Below are 20,509 nucleotides of genomic sequence, written 5' to 3' on the forward strand. Positions count from 1 at the left end.
ACTGATTTATGAATGTTGATTTTGTAACCTGAGATGTTGCTGTATTCCTTGATTACTTCTAAGAGTTTTGTAGTAGAGTCCCTAGTGTTTTGCAGATATACAATCATATCATCTGCAAAGAGCGAAAGTTTGATCTCTTCTGACCGTACATGGATGCCCTTGATGGACCTTTCTTCCCTAATTGCGGTGGCTAAAATTTCCATTACAATGTTAAAAAGCAATGGAGACAATGGGCAGCCTTGTCTGGTTCCTGATCTGAGTGGAAATGATTCCAATTTAACTCCGTTCAATATGACATTGGCTGTGGGTTTGCTGTAGATGGCCGCTATCAGTTTAAGAAATTTCCCTTCTATACCGATTTTCTTAAGTGTTCTGATCATGAAGGGATGTTGGATGTTATCAAAAGCTTTTTCTGCTGGGCGGCGCCTGTGGCTCAGTCGGTAAGGCACCGGCCCCATATACCAAGGGTGGCAGGTTCAAACCCGGCCCTGGCGTAACTGCAACCAAAAAATAGCCGGGCGTTGTGGCGGGCGCCTGTAGTCCCAGCTCCTCGGGAGGCTGAGGCAAGAGAATCGCTGAAGCCCAGGAGTTGGAAGTTGCTGTGAGCTGTGTGATGCCATGGCACTCTACTGAGGGCTATAAAGTGAGACTCAGTCTCTATAAAAAAAAAAAAAAAAGCTTTTTCTGCATCGATTGAGAGGATCATATGATCTTTGTTTTTTACTTTGTTTATGTGCTGAATTACATTTACAGATTTACGTATATTGAACCAGCCTTGAGACCCTGGCATAAAGCCAACTTGATCATGATGTATGATTTGTTTGATATATTGCTGGATTCTGTGTGTTAGGATCTTGTTGAATATTTTTGCATCTATATTCATTAGTGATATTGCTCTATAATTTTCTTTTTGTTGGGTCTTTTCCTGGTTTGGGGATAAGGGTGATGTTTGCTTCGTAGAACATGTTGGGGAGTCTTCCTTCTTTTTCTACATTTTGGAACAGTTTGAGTAATATAGGTACTAATTCCTCTTTAAAGGTTTGGTAGAATTCTGACGTGAAACTATCTGGTCCCAGACTTTTCTTTTTGGGGAGGTTTTGTATGGTTGATGTTATTTCCAAACTTGAAATGGGCCTGTTCAACATTTCCACTTGATTCTGGTTAAGCCTTGGAAGGTGACGAGCTTCCAAGTATCGGTCCATTTCCTTCAGATTTTCATATTTCTGAGAGTAAAGTTTCTTGTAATATTTATTAAGGATTTTTTGGATTTCTGAGGAGTCTGTTGTTATTTCATCTTTGTCATTTCTGATTGATGAGATTAGAGATTTTACTCTTTTTTCTCCTGATTAGGTTGGCCAACGGTTTATCTATTTTGTTGACCTTTTCAAAAAACCAGCTTTTTGATTCATTGATCTGTTGTATTGTTCTTTTGTTTTCAATTTCATTTAGTTCTGCTCTGATTTCGGTTATTTACTTCTACTGGGTTTGGGGTTGGAGTGTTCTTCCTTTTCCAGTTGCTTGAGATGTCCCATTAAGTTGCTAACTTCCTCTCTTTCCATTCTCCTGAGGAAGGCTTGCAGCGCTATAAATTTCCCTCTTAGAACTGCCTTTGCGGTGTCCCAGAGGTTCTGATAGTTCATGTCTTCATTGTCGTTTTGTTCCAAAAATTTGTCAATTTCCTTCTTGATCTCATCTCTGACTCAGCTATCGTTCGGCATGAGGTTATTTAACTTCCATGTTTTTGTATGCATATGTAGATTCCTGTTGTTACTCAGCTCAAGTTTTATTCCAAGATAAATAATGGTGGTCCGAGAAGATGCATGGAATAACTTCTATGCCTTTAAATTTACTGAGCTTAGATTTGTGACCTAAGATGTGATCGATCTTGGAGTAAGTTCCGTGGGCTGATGAGCAGTATGTGTATTCAGTTTTGTTAGGATGAAATGTTCTGGAGCCCAGAACTGCCGGGCAGCAAACAGACTCAGCTCCACGCAGTTCCTTGCCCAGCCACACGGCATGCACTCAGGTCTCCAGACCACCAGAGCGAGGGCAGGGTGGAGCACTGGGAGCTCTGAGCCAGAAGGGGCTCCGAGCCGCAGGGATCCTGGTCAACAGCAAGTAAATTCAGTTCCTCCCAGTCGCTCGCCCGGTTGTACCACCGCAGCTCAAGTCTTCAGGCTTCAGAGTCGGGGTGGGGTTGGAGGAGCAGCTGGAGCCCAGAACCACCAAGCAGCAAACAGACTCAGCTCCACCCAGTTCCCTGCCTGGCCACACGGCAGGCGCTCAGGTCTCCAGACCACAGAGTGAGGGGGAGGCACCAGGGACCCAGAGCCAGCAAGGGCTCAGAGCTGCAGGGAGCCCCGTCAGCAGCAAGTAAAGTCAGTTTCTCGCCTGGTCATACCGCCACAGCTCAAGCCTTCAGGCTTCAGAGTGGGGGCGGGGTGGGGGAGTGGCTGGAGCCCAGAACCACAGAGCAGGGAACAGACTCGGCTCCCCCCAGTTCCCTTCCCAGCCACACTGCAGGCGCTCAGGTCTCCAGAGCACAGCGTGAGGGCGGGGGAGTGCCTGGAGCCCAGAGCCAGCAGGGGCTCTGAGCCTTAGGGAGCCAGGTCGACAGCGAGCAAATTCAGTTCCTCCCAGTCTCTCACCCGGTTGTACCGTCACAGCACAAACCTTCAGGCTTCAGAGTGGGGGCGTGGTGGAGGGAGCGGCTGGAGCCCAGAACCACCGGGCAGCAAAAAACAGACTCAGCTCCACCCTGCTCCCTGCCCAGTCACACGGCAGGTGCTCAGGTCTCCGGGCCACAGAGCCAGGGCGGGGGGAGTGCCAGGAGCTCATAGCAGCAGGGAGCTCAGAGCAGCTGGTAGCAAGTTCAACTCAGTTATATGCCTGGTTGTATTGTTGCCCAAGTAGGGCTGCTGCACCTCACCTCAGGGAAGTGCCGCCCGGGTGAGGGTCTCCCTCTGCTGAGTGTCCTCACCTCTCTCCAGTGCCCCAGAATCAGCACTGACCAGCCGCAGCTCGGGGACTGTCCTCTCCCCTTTAGGAGTCACCCAAGAATCTGAACTCCTGGGGGACAGGCTTTCAGACCTCAGAGAGAGTGGAGGGAAGTTCTGGGAGCTCAGAATTGCCAACAAAGTATATTTACAGATTTATACAGTTTTATGCCTGGCAGGAGAATGCCTAGGCATCCTAGTAAGGGAGGTAGGTCCAGTTTGTAGTAGGTCTCTCCAATGAAGTGTAGTGGGAGGGCCTTTGATTTCCGCCCTTTTTTTTGTGGGGCCCTTAAGCCGATCAGGTGGGGGAGGGTGGACTCCCGTCTGCTTGGTGATGGGTTTTGTACTTTTTGTTTGCTTCCTTGTGGTCGCGGCTCTCCTCAGCAGGGTTGATGTGCATTCTTCAACTTTCTCACTTGGTGTTGCTCGAATCCATCAGGTTACTTGCTAAATTTTCGTCCCCTAACTCTCCTTCAGGACGGGAGCCTCTATGGAAAGCTGGCTTCAGTCCGCCATCTTCCCATTATCCCCCAAGAAATTTTAGACTTACCCTTAACCATTCAATAATTGGATTTAACAGACATCAACAGAGCATTTCATCCTAACAAAAGTGAATACACATTCTTCTCATCAGCACATGGAACATCCTCCTAAAGTGATCATATCATAGGTCACAAAACTCATCAAATTTAAAACAATAGAAACTATTTCTTATGTCTTCTCAAACCATCATGGAATAAAAATTGAACTCGGTAACAACAGCAATCTGCAAACCCACACAAAGACAAGGAAACTAAATAACCTTATGCTAAATGATAGCTGGGTATCAATGAGATTACAAAGGTAATTACCAAATTTTGGAGCTAAATGATAATGAAGAAACAAACTACCAGAACCTCAGGGATACTGCAAAGGCAGTCCTAAGAGGGAAATTTATGGCCTTGCAAGCCTTCCTCAAAAGAATGGAAAAAGAGTAAATCAACAACTTAAAGGGACAGCTCAAGCAACCAGAAAAGGAAGAACATTCCAATCCCAAACCCAGCAAAAGAAAAGAAATAACCAAAATTAGAGCAGAATTAAATGAAATTGAAAACAAAAGAATTATACAACAGATCAATGAATCAAAAAGTTGGTTCTCTGAAAAGGTCAATAAAATAGATAAACCTTTGGCTAACCTAACCAGAAATAAAAGAGTAAAATCTCTAATTTCATCTATCAGAAATGACAGAGACAAGATAACCACAGACTTCGCAGAAATTCAAAAAATACTTAATGAATATTACAAAAAACTCTATTCTCAGAAATATAAAAATATGAAGGAAATTGACCAATATGTGGAGTCACGCTACCTTCCTAGACTTAGCCAGGAAGAAGTGTAGATGTTGAACAGGTCTATATCAAGTTCTGAAATAGCATCAACTATACAAAATCTTCCCAAAAAGAAAAGCCTGGAAACAGATAGCTTCACATCATAATTCTACCAAACCTTTAAAGAGAAACGAGTACCTATATTACTTAACCTTTTCTAAAACATAGAAAAAGCAGGAATACTTTCCAACACATTCTATGAAGCAAACATCACCCTGATCCCCAAACCAGGAAAATACCCAAAAAGAAATGAAAATTATAGACCAATATCTCTAATGAATTTGATGCAGAAATATTCAATAAGATTCTAACAAACAGAATCCAGCAACAGATCAAACGAATTATACACCATGACTAAGTGGGTTTTATCCCAGACTCTAAAGCTGGTTCATACGTAAATCTGTAAATATAATACATCACATAAACAAATTAAAAAGCAAAGACCATATGACTCTCTTCATTGATGCAGAAATGGCTTTTGATAATATCCAACATCCTTTTATGATCAGAACACTTAAGAAAATAGGTGTAGAAGGGACATTTCTTAAACTGATACAGGCCATCTACAGCAAACCCACAGCCAATATTACATCGAATTGAGTAAAATTGAAATCACCTCCACTCAGACAAGGAACCAGGAAATATTGTCCACTATCTCCACTGCTTTTTAACATTGTAATGGAAGATTTAGCCATTCCAATCAGGCAAGAGAAGGCACTGAAGACTATCCATTTAGGGTCAAAGGAGATCAAACTTTCACTCTTCCCAGATGATATGATCATATACCTGGAAAACCCCAGGGACTCGACTACAAAACTCTTAGAAGTGATCAAGGAATACAGCAGAGTCTTAAGCTACAAAACCAATGCTCACAAATCAGTAGCATTCATGTATACCAAGAATAGTCAAGCTGAAAAAAAAGTCATGGACTCTATTTTCTTTACAGTAGTGCCAAAGAAAATGAAATATCTGGGAGTGTACCTAACAAAGGATGTGAAAGATCTCTATGAAGAGAACTATGAAACTATGAGAAAAGGAGTAGTGGAAGATGTCAACAAATGGAAAAACATACCATGGTCATGGCTGGGAAGAATCAACATTGTTAAAATGTCCATACTGCCCAAAGCAATCTACAGGCTTAATGCAATCCCCATTAAAACACCTCTGTCATACTTTAAAGATCTGGAAAAACTAGTACTCATTTTATATGGAAATAGAAAAAAATTCAAATAACCAAGACATTACTCAGAAATAAAACAAATCAGGTGGAATCACGCTATCAGACTTCAGACTACACTATAAAACTATAGTGATCAAACACTATGGTATTGACACACAAATAGAGAGGTAGATGTATGGAACAAAATAGAGAACAAAGAGAAGAATTCAGACACTTATCATCATTTGATCATCAATAAGCCTATCAAAAACTTAAATTGGGGTAAAGACTCCCTATTTAACAAATGGTGCTGGGTGAATTGGCTGACGACTTGTAGAAGACTAAAACTGGACCATACCTTCCACCTTTAGCAAAAACTGACTTTCACTGGATAAAAGACTTAAACCTAAGGCCTGAAACCATAAAGACTCTTGGAAAGAGTTCAGGGGAAACACTTGAAGAAATTGGCCTGGGAGAAAACTTTATGAGGACCCCCCAGGGCAATTGAAGCAATACCAAAAGTACATTACTGGGATCTGATCAAACTAAAAAGCTTCTGCACAGCCAAGAACACAGTAAGTAAAGCAAGTAGACTGCCCTCAGAATTGGGAAAGGATATTTGCAAGTAACGTTTCCAACAAAGGTCTAATAACCAGAATCCACAGAGAACTCAAACGTATTAATAAGAAAAGAACAATTGATCCCATTTCACTATGGGAAAGAGACCTGAACAGAAGCTTCTCTGAAAAAGACAGGTGCATGGTCTACAGACACATGAAAAAATACTCATCATCTTTAATCATCAGAGAAATGCAAATCAAAACCACTTTGAGATATCATTTAACTCCAGTAAGTTTAGCCCACATAACAAAATTCCAAAAATACAGATGTTGGTGTGGATGTGGAGTAAAGGGAACACTTATTCACTGCTGGTGGGAATGCAAACTAATACATTCCTTTTGGAAAGGAGTTTGGAGAACACTCAGAGATCTAAAAAATGACCTGCCATTGGATCCTGCAATTTCTCTACTATGTATCCAAAAGTCCAAAAATCACTTTGCAAAAAAGATACTTGCACCAGATTATTCATTGCAGCTCAATTTGTAATAGCCAACTCATGGAAGAATCCCAAGAGCCCACCAATCCATGAATGCATTAATAAATTGTGGTATCTGTATACCATGGAATACTATGGAGCCTTAAAAAAGATGGAGCCTTTACCTCTTTGATATTTACATGGAGAGACCTGGAACATATTCTCCTGAGTAAAGCATCTCAAGAATGGAGGAAAATGTATCCCATGTACTTAGTACTTCTATGAAACCAACTTATATTTACTCACACTTACTTTTGAAAGGTAGAACACAATTATAGCTCAGGATAAGGGAGAGAAATGGATTAAGAATGGGGGTAGAGAAGTTTGATAGAGGTAGGGCAAATGGTGGGACCAGACCTATGGAGCATCTTGCAAGGGTACAAGACAAATCTGTCAAATGTAGAACATAAATGTCTTAAGACAATAATCAAGTAAATTAGGTGAAAGCTATGTTGATTGATTTGAAGAAAGCACGTCACATTGTATAAAAAAATCGAAACTTGGTAAATGTAGAATGTAAATGTTTTGGCACAGTAACTGAGATAACGCTGGAAAGGCTATGTTAACCATTGTGATAAAAATGTGTCAAATGGTCTATGAAGCGAGTGTATGATGCCCCATGATCATATCAATGTATACAGTTATGATTTAATAAAAAAAAATAATAAAACCAGAAAAAAAAATCAACACATTGTACCCCACAGATGCATGATTGTATTCATGATCTATGTGTATATTGCTTTTTTTTAAAGCATCAGAAATGGTTCACATGATGAAATAAAAAGACATCAAACTCAAATGGATGTTACAAAAGAGCTTATTATAGTACCAGGCAATGTGGTGTTCCTGAAACATTTTTTTTAATTTTAGTATAACAGTTTATTTAACTACTTTATAACAGGAAGTGAAGATTATTTTTATTACATTTTTTACTTAATTTTCATTAAATCATAACCGTATACATTTATGGGGTACAATGTGATCATCATTTGATATACAATGTGGAATGCTAAAATCAAACTAATTAACATAACCATCACTTCACTTACCTATATTTGTGGCACAACATTTATAATATACTCTGAGTTGTTTTGAAATTTACCCTTGCATTGTGCAGATTACATGAGGTCCCTCCAAATACCATCCCTCCTCCGGCCCTCTTCCTTCCCCTCCCCTTTCCCTTATCTCCCTTCCTTCTTTCTATACTATATGTGTTTTATCATTCATATGAATGTGTATGTGATTATATATTGGTTTCATAATAAAATAGTATTGAGTACATTAGATACTTTTTTGCCCCATTCTTCAAATACTTTACTAAGAAGAATATGTTCCAGCTCCATCAGGTAAACAAAAGATGTGAATTCTCCCTCTTTTTATGGCTTCATAGTATTCCATGGTATACATATACCACAATTTGTTTATCCATTCAAGGGTACGTGAGCATTTAGGCTGCTTCCATGACTTGGCTATTGTGAACTGGGCTGCAGTAAACATTATGTGCGAATGTGCTGGTTGTAAAATGATTTTTCTCCATCTGGGTAGATACCTAGTAATGATATTGAAGGATAAAATGGTAGATAAACTTTTAGGTCCTTCAGAATTCTCCATACTTCTTTCCAAAAGGCTGTGTTAGTTTGCAGTCCCACCAATAATACCAACATCTGCAGTTTGAAGATTTTGTGATGTGGGATAATCTTACTGGAGTTAGGTGATATCTCAAAGTGGTTTTGATTTGCATTTCCCTGATGATTAAAGATGATGGGGCAGAGCCTGTGGCTCAACAGGGTAGGGCGCTGGCCCCATATGCTGGAGGTGGTGGGTTCAAACCCTGCCCCAGCCAAAAAAAAAAAAAGATGATGAGCACTTTTTCTTTTTCTTTTTTTATTAAATCATACCTGTGTACATTAATGCAATCATGGGGCACCATACACTGGTTTTATAGACCATTTGACACACTTTCATCACACTGGTCAACATACCCTTCCTGGCATTTTCTTAGTTATTGTGTTAAGACAGTTATATTCTGCATTTACTAAGTTTCACATGGACCCTTGTAAAATGCACAGCAGGTGTGATCAACCAATCACCCTCCCTCCACCCATACTCAACCTCCCTCCCATTCCTCTCCCCCTTCTCCATATTCTTAAGTTATAACTGGGTTATAGCTTTCATATGAAAGCCATAAATTAGTTTCATAGTAGGGCTGAGTACATTGGATACTTTTTCTTCCATTTTGAGATACTTTACTAAGAAGAATATGTTCCAGCTCCATGCATGTAAACATGAAAGAGGTAAAGTCTCCATCTTTCTTTAAGGCTGCATAATATTCCATGGTGTACATATACCACAATTTATTAATCCATTCGTGGATCGATGTGCACTTGGGCTTTTTCCATGACTTAGCAATTATGAATTGGGCTACAATAAACATTCTGATACAAATTTCTTTGTTATAATGTGATTTTTGGTCTTCTGGGTCTTCCCCACCTAGTAGAGGAATTGTAGGATTGAATGGCAGATCTGTTTTTAGATCTCTAAGTGTTCTCCAAATATCTTTCCAAAAGGTATGTATTAATTTGCATTCCCACCAGCAGTGTAGAAGTGTTCCCTTTTCTCCACATCCATGCCAACATCTCTGCTCTTGGGATTTTGTGATACGGGCTAATATTCCTGGAGTTACATGATATCTCAAAGTAGTGTTGAGTTGCATTTCTCTGATGATTAAGGAAGATGAGCATTTTTTCATATGTCTTTAGGCTGTACACCTGTCTTCTTCAGAGAAGTTTCTCTTCAAGTCCCTTGCCCAGCCTGCGATGAGATCATTTGCTCTTTTCGTGCTTATACGTTTGAGTTGTCTGTGGATTCTGATTATTAGACCTTTGTCAGAGACATAACCTGCAAACATCTTCTCCAATTCTGAGGGCTCTCTTCTTGCTTTACTTACTGGGGTCTTGGCTGTGCAGAAGCTTTTTAGTTTGATAAGGTCCCAGTAGTGTATTTTTGAAGCTGCTTCAATTGCCTGGTGGGTCCTCCTGATAAAATACTGGACCCAGACCGATCTCTTCAATGGTTTTCCCTGCATTCTCTTCTGGAATTTTCATAGCTTCATGCCTTAAGTTTAAACCTATAATCCAGTGACAGTTTATCTTAGTTAATGGTGAAAGGTCTGGGTCCAGTTTCAGTCTTCTACAGGTTGCCAGCCAGTTCACCCAGCACCATTTGTTAAACAGGAAATCTTTTCCCCATTGAATGTTTTTATTGGTTTGTCAAAGATCAATTAACGGTAAGTAGCTCAGTTCATCTCTTGGTTCTCTATTCTGTTCCATACATCTACCTCTCTGTTTTTGTGCCAGTACCATGCTGTTTTGATCACTATCAATTTATAGTATAGTCTGAGGTCCCATAGCATTATTCCTCCTGCTTTGTTTTTATTTTTGAGTAATGTCTTGGCTATTCGAGGTTTTTTCTTATTCCATATAAAATGAAGTATTATTTTTTCAAGATCTTTAAAGTATGACAGTGGAGCTTTAATAGGAATTGCATTAAAATTGTATATTTCTTTGGGTAGTATAGATATTTTAACAATGTTGATTCTTCCCAGCCATGAGTATGGTATGTTTTTCTGTTGATTAACATTTTGAGCTATTTCTTCTCTTAGAGTTTCACGGTTGTCTTTATAGAGATTTTTCACGCCCTTGTTTAGATAAACTCCCAAATATTTCATCTTCTTTGGCACTACTGTGAATGGGATAGAGTCCTTAACTTGTTTTTTAGCTTGACTATTGTTTGTATATATAAAGGCTACCGATTTATGAATGTTGATTTTGTAACCTGAGACACTGATGTATTCCTTGATCACTTCTATGAGTTTTGTAGCAGATTCCCTAGTGTTTCCCAGATATACGATCATATCATCTGTGAAGAGCGAAAGTTTGATCTCTTCTGACCCTATATGGATACCATTGATCGCCTTTTCTTCCTAATTGTGATGGCTAAAATTTCCATTACAAGGTTAAAGAGCAGTGGAGACAATGGGAAGACTTGTCTGATTCCTTATCTGAGTGGAAATGATTTCAATTTAACTCCATTCAATACGATATTGCCTGTGGTTTGCTGTAGATGGCCTCTATCAGCTTAAGAAATGTCCTTTTTATATCAATTTTCTTAAGTGTTTTGATAATGAAGGGATGCTGGATATTATCAAAAGCTTTTTCTGCATCAATGAGAGAATCATATGATCTTTGTTTTTTAATTTGTTTATATGCTGAATTATACTTATAGATTTACGGATATTGAACCAGCCTTAAGACCCAGGGATAAAACCCACTTGGTCATAATGTATAATTTGCTTGATGTGTTGCTAGATTCTGTTTGTTAGGATCTTGTTGAATATTTTTGCATCCATATTCATTAGTGATATTGGTCTATAATATTCTTTCCTTGTTGGGTCTTTTCCTGGTTTGGGGATCAGGGCGATGTTTGCTTCATAGAACGTGTTTGGTAGTCTTCCTTCTTTTTCTACATTTTGAAACAGGTTGAGTAATATAGGTACTAGTTCCACTTTAAAGGTTTGGTAGAACTCTAATGTGAAGCAACATGGTCCCAAGCTTTTTTTTTTTTTTTTAGGAAAACTTCGTATGGTTGATTCTATTTCAGAACTTGATATTGGCCTGTTCAACATTTCCACTTCATTCTAGCTAAGTCTTGAAAGGTGACGTGCTTCCAAGTATTGGTCAATTTCCTTCAGATTTTAATATTTCTGAGAATAATGTTTCTTGTAATATTCATTAAGGATTTTTTGAATTACTGAGGAGTCTGTTGTTATTTCGTCTTTGTTGTTTCTGATTGATGAAATTAGAGATTGTACTCTTTTTTTCATGGTTATGTTAGTCAATGGTTTATCTATTTTATCCTCCTTTTCAAAAAATCAATTTTTTCATTTATTGATCTGTTGTATACTTCTTTTGTTTCAATTTCATTTAATTCTGCTCAAATTTTGGTTATTTCTTTTCTTCTACTGGGTTTGGGGTTGGAATGTTCTTCCTTTTACAGTTGCTTGAGATGTCCCATTAAGTTGTTAACTTCCTCTCTTTCCATCCTCTTGAGGAAGGCTTGCAGTGGTATGAATTTCCTCTTAGGACTGCCTTTGCACTATCCCAGAGGTTCTCATAATTCCTCTCTTCATTGTCGTTTTGTTCCAAAAATTTGGAAATTTCTTTATTAATCTCATCTATAACCCAGCTATCATTCAGCATAAGGTTATTTAACTTCCATGGTTTTGTATGAGTATGCAGATTCCTGTTGTTACTCGGCTCAAGTTTTATTCCATGGTGGTCCAAGAAGATGCATGGAATAACTTCTATTCCTTTGAATTTACTGAGGTTAGACTTGTGACCTAAGATGTGATCAATTTTGGAGTAAGTTCCATGGGCTGATGAGAAGTATGTGTATTCAGTTTTGTTGGGATGAAATGGTCTGTAGATGTCTGCTAAATCCAAAGGTTGGATGGTTAGGTTTAAATCTAAGATTTATTTGCTCAGCTTCTTCTTGGACGTTCAATCTCTTCAAGAAAATGGAAAGAGAGGAATTTAACAACGTAATGGGACATCTCAACACTGCCAAAGGAGTGTTGAAATCTCTGACTATTATGGAGCTGAAGGAAATCAAGTTGCTCATGTCTGTTAGAGTTTCTCATATAAATTGGAGTGCATTCTGGTTGGGTGCATAGATATTAATAATTGAAATCTCATCATATTGAATATTACCCTTAACAAATGTGAAGTGACCATACTTGTCCTTCCTTACTTTTTTTGGTTTAAAGCCTATTGTGTCTGCAAATAAAATTGCAACACCTGCTTTTTCCTGATTACCATTTGCCTGAAATACAGATGAGCATCCTTTTACCCTGAGTCTGTGTTTGTCTTTTAGTGAAGATGTGACTCTTGTATGCAACAAATATCTGACCTGAGTTTTTGTATCCAGTCAGCTAACCTATGCCTCTTTAGAGGATAGTTTAAGCTGTTCACATTAATGGAGAATATTGATAAGTCTGGTGAAGTTTTGGGTATCGAGTTTTTCAAAAGTCCATTGGGCATTTTTAATCCTTTCACCAGTGTGGAAATTGGAGTTTGATCAGAAGTTTCTGAGTGAGTTTACTTTTGTGGTATAGGATGGGGTTTGTCATTATGGAGGATAGGTCTGCGAATATCCTGAAGAGCTGGTTTGGTTATGGCAAATTTCTACAACATATGAATGTCATTAAAGTATTTATTTTCTCCATTATAAATGAAACTCAGCTTAGCTGGATGCAAGATCCAGGGTTGAAAGTTATTTTGCTTTAGGAGATTAAAAGTTGATGACCACCCTCTTCTGGCTTGAAAAGTTTCAGCTTAGAGATCTGCAGTCATTCTAATATTCTTCCCTTTGAAGGTAATGGTTTTCTTTCCCCTAGCAGCTTTGAGGATTTTCTCCTACATATTAACTTTAGTGAAGTTAATTATGATATGCCTAGGGGATGTCTTATTGGGGTTGAGTCGTGCTGGGGTTCTGAAGCTGTCCGCTATCTGAATTTCAGAATCTCTAGGCATGTGTGGAAAATTCTCTTTCATAATTTCATGCAGAAGGGCCTCTGTGCCCAGCAAGACCAGTTCATCTGTTTCTGGAACTCCAATGATTCGGATATTCACCTTCTTCGAATTATCCCGGAGCTCTCAGAGAGAATGATCCATTTTTGCTCTCCATTTCTCTTCCTCTTTGAGAGTTTGGGAGCATTCAAAGGCTTTATCTTCAATGTCAGAAATCCTTTCTTCTGCTTGCTCCATTCTGTTGCTGAGGGATTCTACTGTATTTTTCATATCTTTGAGGGCTGCAAATTCTTCCTTCAGTGTGTCTAAGTCTTTGGTGGTTTTGTCTTTAAATTGGTTAAATTCTTGAGACAACTTTTGAATTTTTCCTTGAATTCCTAATTCCATTTTGTTAATCTTGTCTGCAATCCAAATTCTGAATTCAATTTCTGACATCTCAGCCAGTTGTTTATGAATGGGATATTCAATTACATCTGCCATATCTTTCCTTGGGGGGTTGATCTATTCTGGTTATTCATGTTACCAGAGTTTTTACGCTGATTCCGCCCCATGGTTGTTTTACTCCCTTTGATTTTTTCCCCTGGGGCATTGTCAAGGGCCTGTACAGTGTTGTGGCCTGAGAAACTGGGGCCCTGTCTGCTGTGGTGGAGCTAAGTGGTTCTGTCTTGTTTTCAGCTGGTTTCTTTTCCACCCTAGTGAAACAGATACTCTGGATTGAAGTCTCAGCTGTGGAGAAATATCAGCAATTAAGTCACCCCACCCCCCCACCGGCAAACAATTGGAAAAGAAAAATCAAACCTTCCTACCACCGTGCACCCAGGGCACCACCTGATTTGTCCTCAGGCGATTGGTTCAGTTCAAAAAGTCCAAATCAATTGTCTCAGTCTGCACCTGTCTCAGGTGAGGGAGTTTAAGAGGTCTCTGGGAACTGGATCACAGGGGTCTGGTGACTAGTCTGGTGTGGCTTGCTCCAGTGCTACATGGAGTCAGGAGGTACCACCCAGCCAATAGATCAGTCTGGGAAGGTTGCTGCCTCCTTCCCCACCTTGCACCACAGTCAAACCCAGTCACTGATAGCCCTGCAGTTGGCTGACCCAGTTGCGTGCAGTGAATCAGTACTCCAGGAGTTTGCACCTGCCTGAATCAGAAGGAAGTCTGCCAGGCCGCTGTGCTCTGCCTCTCTCTAGCAGGAGGAGGTGAGGCCTGACAACCTCGGGCGCTTGATGAAGATTGGGGGGTTTTCAATCAGGTCCAGTCTCACCCCTGATTAATGTTACTGACAGAACAGAACAGAACAACTCTGCGGTTCCCCTGCAGAAGAGAGCTAAATTGAGTTCCAAATCAGCTTGTCTTTGCTCTTGTATTGTCTATAGGCTAACAATCCCCTGAGGGCCAGGTGCATCTTAAGTTTAGTTAAGCAGACCTCTGGGTCAGCCCCGCCCTGGGATTTTCCCTGGTTTGCAAGTTGGAGTTGCCTCAGGCAAATCCTATACTCAGAGCCTCTGGTTGCCCAGGGAGACAGGGGGTGTGGCTTCAGAATATTCGGTAGTGAGCCGTATTGCTAGCAAAAGAGGGCTGCTGTTTTATGGCTAAGGCAACCACTGCTCCTCTGTAGCTCCCTTCCGGCCAACCGTTCTCTCTCCGCTCCTGTACCCCAGAGTCTGCACCGACCGGCTGCAACCTAGCACTGTCTACACCCCTCAAGCAATCGCCCAAGAGTCTGGACCCCTTGGGGACAGGCCTCCAGACCTTGAAGTGAGAGCAGAGGGGAGTGTGGGGAGCACTGGGAGCCTGGGGTTGTGGGCAAAGAACACACACAGCTTTACACAGTTTTATGCCTGGCGTATTGTCACCAAAAGACGGCTGTTGCACTGTGCCTCAGGGAACTGCCACTCCGGTGTGGTCCCCTCTCCACCAACCGGGACTGGCCTCCAGACATCAGTGTGAGTGAAGGGGAGCGCTGGGAGCTCAGAATTCCAGGTAGAGACTATATACAGTTTATACAGTTTTATGCTTTGCAGGAGGACGCCGTGGCACCCTAGTAGGGGAGGTAGGTCCAGTTTTTAGAGGGTCTCTCCCATGGAGTGTAGTGGGAGGACCTTTGAACTCTGCCCGATTGTTTGGGGGGCACTCTGAGCCATTCTCATGGGGGAGGGGCTTTGTGATGGATTTTGTACCTTTTTTTTTGTATCCTTGTGGTCGTAACTCGCCTCAGCGGGGTTGACGTGCGTTCTTCAACCTTCTCTCTTAGTGCAACTCAAATCCACCAGGTTACTTGCTGAATTTTTGTCCTTTAACTCTCCTACTGGACGGGAGACTCTGTGGAAAGCTGGCTTCAGTCAGCCATCTTGTCTCCTCCCTTGGCAATTTCCTTCTTAATCTCATCTCTGACCCAGCTATCAATAAGCATAAGGTTGTTTAACTTCCATGTGTTTGTTTGAGTATGCAGATTCTTTTTGTTACTGAGTTCAACTTTTATTCCATGGTTGTCTGAGAAGATGCAAGGAATAATTTCTATTCCTTTAAATTTAATGAGGTTAGACTTGTGACCCAAGGTGTGATTGATTTTGGAGTATGTTCTGTGGGCTGATGAGAAGTATGTGTATTCAGTTTTCTTGGGATAAAATGTTCTGTATATGTCTGCTACATGCAAATGTTGGATGGCTGGGTTTAAATCTAAAATTTCTTTCCTCAACTTCTTATTGGAGGATCAATCCAACACTGCTAAAGCAGTGTTGAAATAATCGACTATTATGGAGCTGGAGGAAATCAAGTTGCTCATGTGTGTTAGAGTTTCTCTTATAAACTGAGGTGCATTTTGGTTGGGTGCATAGATATTAATAATTGAAATCTCATCATATTGAGATTATGAAGTGATATTAACAAATATCAAGTGACCATTGTTATCCTTCCTCACTTTTATTGGTTTAAAGCCTATTGTATCTGCAAATAGAATTGCAACACCTGCTTTTTTCTGATTACCACTTGCCAAAAATATGGATAACCATCCTTTCACCCTGAGTGTATATTTATCTTTTAAGGTAAGATGTGACACCTGTATACAGCAAATATCTGCCGTGAGTAATGTATCCAGTCAGCTAACCTGTGCATCTTTAGAGGACAGTTTAGGCCATTCACATTAATGGAGAATATTGATAAGTCTGGTAAAATTTTGTGTATCGAGTTTTTCAAAAGTCCAGTGGACATTTTGAATCCTTTTGCCACTGTGGAAGTTGGAATCTGATCAAAAGTTTCTGAGTGAGTTTACTTTTGTGGTAGAGAATAGGGCTGGTCAATATGGAGGATAGGTCTGAGAATATCCTGAAGAGCTGATTTGGTTATGGCAAATTTCTTCAACATATGAATGTCATTAAAGTATTTAATTTCTCCATCATAAATGAAACTCAGTTTAGCTGGATACAGGATCCAGGGTTGAAAGCTATTTTGCTTTAGGAGATTAAAAGTCGATGACCACCCTCTTCTAGCTTGAAAAGTTTCAGCAGAGAGATCTGCAGTCATTCTAATATTCTTCCCTTTGTACGTAATGGATTTCTTACGTCTGGAAGCTTTGAGAATTTTCTCCTTCACATTAACTTTAGTGAAGTTAATTATGATATGCCTGGGGGATGTCTTATTCAGATTGAGTCATGCTGGGGTTCTGAAACTCTCTGCTATCTGAATTTCAGAATCTCTTGGCATGTCTGGAAAATTCTCTTTCATAATTTCATGCAGAAGGGCCTCTGTGCCCTGCGAGGCGACTTCATCACTTTCAGGGATTCCAATCAGGTGGATATTAGCCTTCTTTGAATTATCCCAGACCTCTCAGAGAGAATGATCCGTTTTTGCTCTCCATTTTTCTTCCTCTTTGAGAGTTTGGGAGCGTTCAAAGGCTTTATCTTCAATGTCAGAAATCCTTTCTTCTGCTTGCTCCACTCTATTACTGAGGGCTTCTACTGCATTTTTCAGATCTTTGAGGGCTGCAAATTCTTGCTTCAGTGCATCAAATCTTTGGTGATTTTGTCTTTTAATTCATTAAATTCTTGAGACAACTTTTGAACTTCTCCTCGAATTTCTAATTCCAACTTTTGAATTATAACTCAAATTTCTGATTCCAAATTTTCCTCCATTCTATTAATCTTGTTTGCAATCCAAATTCTGAATTCAATTTCTGACATCTTGGCCAGCTGTTTATGAATAGGATCTTCAGTTACGTCTGCCATATCTTTCCTTGGGGGGTTGAACTATGCTGGTTATTCATGTTACCAGAGTTTTTCTTCTGATTCTGCCCCATGATTGTTTTACACCCTTTGATTTTTTCCCCTGGAGTTTTGTCGAGGACCTGTACAATGCTATGGCCTGAGAAACTGGGGACCTGTTTGGTGCGGTGGGACTAAGTGGTTCTGTCTTCTTTTCAGCTGGTCTCTGTTTGAGCCTAGTGAAACAGTTACTCTGAGTTGGAGTCTCAGCTGTGAAGAAATACCAGCAATTAAGTCACCCCGCCCCACACAGGCAACAATTGGAGAAGGAAAATCAAACCTTCCTACAACCACACACCCAGGGCAGCACTTGAATAGTCCTCCGGTGATTGACTCAGTTCAAAAAATCTGAATCAATTGTCTCAGTCAGCACATGTCTCACATTGTTGGGTTTAAAAGGTCTATGGTAACTGAATCACAGAGGTCTTGTGACTACTCAAAGATGGCTTGCTCCGGTGTTCCGTGGAGTCAGGTGGACCCACCCAGCAAACAGATGAGTCTGGGAAGGTTGATGCCTCCTTCCCCACCTTGCACCTCTGTCACACCCCATCCCGGATAGCCCTGCAGGGCTGTGATTCAGTTGCCTGTAGTGAACAGATACTCCAGGCATCTGCACCTGCCTGAATCACAAGGAAATATATTTCTACTCAGGCAGGCCACTGCACTCTGCCTCTATGTAGCAGGGGGAGGTGAGGCCTGACAACCTCAGGCACTTGATGGAGGCTGAGGGGTGTTGACTCAGTTCCAGCCCCACCCCTGATTGATGTTACTGACAGAACAGAACAGAACAACTTTGTGGGAATTTGTTTCTGTCACTGCTAAATTCCCCTGCAGAAGAGAAGCTGTTTTGAGTTCCCAGAGCTGCGCCTCAGGCCCTGTCTTTGCTCCTGCAGATTTGTACTCAGTTAGCTGTCAGTTCTAGCCACCCATCTTCCTTTGTCTATAGGCTGACAATCCCCTGTGGGCCAGGTGCATCTTAGGCTCAGTAAAGCGGTCCTCTGGGTCAGCTCCACCCTGGGAACTTCCCAGCTCTGCACGTGCATTTCTAGTCCCCACGCTCCACCCAGGCCAGTATCGCCTCAGGCAAACCTTTTACTCACGGGGCCTGCATTTCCATCCCAGATCTGTTCCGTGGTAGTTGCCATCTGAGTAGATGCCTGACCTCCTCTGGTTGCCCAGGGAGACAGGGGTTGTGGCTTTGGAATATCCAGGATTGAGCCCTATTGCTGCCAAAAGACAGCTGCTGCTCTGCACCTCGGGGCACCGCTGCTCTGGCATGGTTCCCTTTCAGTGTACTATCCTCTCCTCACTCCTGTGCCACAGAGTCAGCACTGTCCAGCTGCAATTTAGGCCCTGTCCACACCCCTCGAGAAATCACCCAAGAATCTGGACTCCTAGGGGACAGGCCTCTCGACCTCAGACTGAGAGTGGAGGGGAATGCTGGGAGCTCAGATTTGCAGGTAGAGAATATATACAGTTTTATATAGTTTTATGCCTGGCAGGAGAATGTCATGGCACCCTAGTAGGGGAGGTAGGTCCAGTTTTTAGAGGATCTCTCCTGTGGAGTGTAATGGGAGGACCTTTGAACTCTGCTTGTTTGTTTGTGGGGCACTCCAAGCCATTCTCATGGGGGAGGGGAGTCCCATCCACTTGGTGATGGATTTTGTACCTTTTGTTTGTATCCTTTGGGTCACAGCTGTCCTCAGCGGGGTTGATGTGCATTCTTCAACCTTCTCTCTTGGTGCAGCTCTAATCCACCAGGTTACTTGCTATATTTCTGGCCTTCAACTCTCCTTCTGAACTGGAGCCTCTTCTCATTATCTGTGTCCGACTGCCCTGGAGTCAACTCCGGATGAGAGATTGTTTCTGTCTGGTGTCCAGTCAATATGTTGAGGGCACCTGGTACTTGGAGAGAAGGACAGCGTCCTTGTCCCATTGCAGGAGTTTCTCTCTGTGTCCCCTTTCTTGTTTTTTTAACATGGACAGCTCAGTGGTCCTGGGTGTGGTAGTTTAGACACATAATCCTAGCACTCTCGGAGGCTGAGGTAGATGGATCACCTGAACTAAGGAGTTCGAGACCAGTCTGAATGACACCAAGACCCCTCTCTACTAAAAATATAAAAATCTATCCAGGTATTGTGGTACCTGTAGTCCCAACTACTTGGGAAGCTAGGCAAGAGGATCACTTGAACCTAATTGTTTGAGGTTGCTGTGAGCTAATGCCAAGTCACTCTACCCACACAGAATTTTTTTCTTTCTGTTTCATCTCCTACTTGATTTAGTTTATATCCTTTCCACCACTCTTCTGTTTGAACTGCATTTCAGAAGATCTTTGTGATCTTGTTTTTAAACTTGAGTACTTACTGCTATAAATTTCTCTCTTAGCACTACTTTCACGGTATCTGTCTTTATCCTCAGGCTGCTAAGTACATATAACAAAGTACTATAGACTGGGTGGATAATACAAAACACAAATTTATTTCTCACAGTTTTGGAGACTGGAAAGTCCAAGATCAAGACAGCATCAGATTGAGTTCCAGGGAAGGGCCCTACATAGTGCAAGTGGCAAAGAATCTCTCTGGGGTGTTTTTCACAAGGACAAGCCCACTCTGCAGAGTCCTCATGACCTTCACCTCTTAATATAATTATCCTATGTATTAATATTTCAACATATGAATATTAAGAAGACAAAAACATTTAGATAACAGCACCATCTCAGAAGTTTTTGTATGCCATGTTTTTCTTTCCATTTGTCTCCAAGTACTTTCAACTTTCCTTTGTGATTTTTTTGCTCCATTAGTTGGTCAGGAGTGTGTTTATAGTAAAACACTTGTGAATTTTCATTTTCCTTCTATTTTTCATCTCTAGTTTTGTCCTATTGTGGTGGAAAAAATACCTTTTATCTTAGTCTTCTACATTTCGTTAAATCTTATTTTGTGGCCTGACATGGGTTCTATCCTAGAGACTAATACTAAAAACATGAGGAAAATATATTCTGAGAAAAATGTATATCCCGCCGTTGTTGGGTGTTCTGAATGTTGGGTGCT

This window comes from Nycticebus coucang, chromosome 3, assembly GCF_027406575.1.
Source record: "Nycticebus coucang isolate mNycCou1 chromosome 3, mNycCou1.pri, whole genome shotgun sequence".
Lineage (NCBI taxonomy): Eukaryota > Metazoa > Chordata > Mammalia > Primates > Lorisidae > Nycticebus > Nycticebus coucang.